Below are 2,790 nucleotides of genomic sequence, written 5' to 3'. Positions count from 1 at the left end.
AAATTTGACACGGTCGTAGTTTAACGACAAAATTTCAGATGACGAATTAATTTTTGTCTGCGTAAATAAATAGATAAAGGGGCAAAAGTCACACGTTGTTAGCAATAGTTTTCCAGACGAAGTAATTTTTGTCTGCATAAATGGATATAGGGACAAAAATTGCATGTTGTCAGCAATAGTTTTTCGAAGACCAACCTTTTTTTCCATCGGTAGAAAACAATCCATTTGTGACAACAATTTGTTTCGATACTAATAGTTTTAGCGGCAAAATCCTTATTTGACGGGCATTCATTCCGGCAGCACACTAATTTTGTCAATGTAAGATACATTTAGGGACAAAAGTCTTGGATTGCTAGCAATAATATGTTTGGAGACTATGATTTTCCTTTGTCGCTAGAAACCAATTCCGTGACCGAAATAATTCGTCACAAAGAAATATTTAGAGACGGAGACAGGATTGGTCGCTATATTTGGTCACAAAAAAAATATTTAGAGACAGAGACAAGAATGGTCACCGTATTTGGTCATAAAAAATTTCAGTGACAACTTTAAATACTAAATTTACCGTTTCTCCCGAAAAAAATATATATTGTGACCAAAAAAATATTCCTCCCTAAACACTAGATTTGTAGACAAAATTTTGTTGGTCACATAAAATTTTGTCACTAAACGTGTGTTTTGTTGTAGTGAACCCGCACCGAAAAGGATGCATATTCGTAAAGGAAAAGAGTTGTTGTCGCCATAGAAGAAGAGTAGAATACCTTGGGGAGAGGCCCTGAATAAATCTTCAATCTTATTTGGTTATACTAATTCCTGAGCCGAAAATGTCTGTGAGACTAGAGTATGATTTTTCTTAGATCACGTAGTTTAATTAAGCATTTTTTTCCTTACATAAGTAATTTGGTCACAACCCCCCTCTTCCGCGTCTTCAAAGGGTCCAAGTTAATCCATGAAGACGTGGTAACCACATACTACCATCACGATGAACATCATCCGTGACATTGATATAATCACGAATAAAGTCAGGAAAAAAAAGAAAGTAATTCCATAGAGAATGTAATAGTTCTGGATATATCGACCATTCTCATCTTTAGGTGGTGGTTTAGGCACTCCACTTGCAATACGAATCGTCTCCTTCTCCTTCTCACCACTTGGAGGAATTTTTTCAACCATTGGACTCTTTCCATTGTTTGCTAAGTTGTTAACACAAACTTTACCGACATGTTTTTTTCTTGAACTTTCTTAGAAGGAAACCTCGTAACCGATAACTTTGACTTTCCTATTGATTGGTCCGGTTTCATAAGAACCTTTTCCTTTATCTCCATCATCTTTTTTTCCATTTTCTTTGCAATCATTTCCTTTAATAACAACTTTGCTTCTTTGTGGTTGTTTGGAGCGAAATACCGGACCTTTTCCTTTAAAATAAATTTTGCTTGTTGCACTTTCTTGAAAAGGAATCTCGATACATTTTCCTTGTATATTTGGACGGCTTTGTTATGCTATATTCACTTGACCTCTTTTTCTTTTGGTTCTATCTTGAACATCCTCTTCTATCTCATCCTCCGCTTCATATTCCTTTCTCAACCATTCATAATCCGAAGGATCTGTTTCCTTTGATTCTTCCACCAATTCCTTTGCTTTTTTATTTCCTACATACCTCTTTTTTTACGTAGGAGGCCTCCTGTTTCTCTTCCCCTTTGGTGGTTCCTTGATATCATACCTAGTTTTTGGATATACGAAATTACTCAAGTTACTCAACCATATTTGCCTTTGCCTCCGGGTTAGTGTAGCATATTTCTCGGATAGCGCTTTTCCAATGTCGGTATCGGCAAATGTTCCACCAAAATGTTGATCAACTATTGTTTCATTGAATGCTATTTGTTTCCAAAAGGGATCAACATCTTAAAACATGGTCAGTTTTTCTTGGTATGTGGATATAGCATGCCAACATAAGAGTCCCAAAATTGTCATGTTAGGAAAAACATACTCTTCTTCAAAGTTCCCAAACTCAGAATATTGTATTTCATACATTATCTTATCAATTGCGCAGCGCGAAAGTTTAAATGTAATTCCCCTTAGACACGAATTGTCCATCCATTTGGTATGTTTTTTACTTCGGATTTTTTCAAAAGACTCTGTAACTCTACCGTGATCACGGCGGAAATACGTATCCATGGCTTCGAATACCATAACTAACCCACCATTACAACTATGAAGTTTCCTTTTCAACTGGTTGTGAGATGACTCCTTCGTAGTTGTAGCTTGGTTGTCAAAGTGCTTTTATTGGTTCGTGAACACCGCTAAAAACTTCTCTTCGTGCGGATCCAACCAATTATCTAACAAATACTTCACAACACTTGGATAACTTCTTTTCGAATGAGCCACTAACATACAACCTCTAACCTCATATTCATCCAAGGTGATAGAATGTGTCAAGGCTCCCCACTCCGATTTAAAACTTTCCCATTTTAGTTCCCCCAACATGTCATCCTTCTTAAATTTCTCTTTAGATTCCTTTTGTTGATCTACCAGTAGTTTCTTTATTCTCTCCATTTCTCTTTTGTTTGTTGGACGGATAATGCGCAAGCACTTAGTTTCAATACTATTCCCCATATGGAACATACAAATAAGGTTATGAGCATCTGGGAAATCCCTCTTTATTGCATTCATCAAAGCTTTTTCCTTTTCGGTAATAAAAAACTTTGGAGTATATCACTCTACGTAGAATAAATTCCCTTTTTTTAGCGCCCACACATATCTCTATTCGAGCTCATCCTTCAAGAAGCAAAA

Source organism: Papaver somniferum, unplaced genomic scaffold (genome assembly GCF_003573695.1).
Source record: "Papaver somniferum cultivar HN1 unplaced genomic scaffold, ASM357369v1 unplaced-scaffold_114, whole genome shotgun sequence".
NCBI lineage: Eukaryota > Viridiplantae > Streptophyta > Magnoliopsida > Ranunculales > Papaveraceae > Papaver > Papaver somniferum.
Note: the sequence above shows the minus strand (reverse complement) of the source record.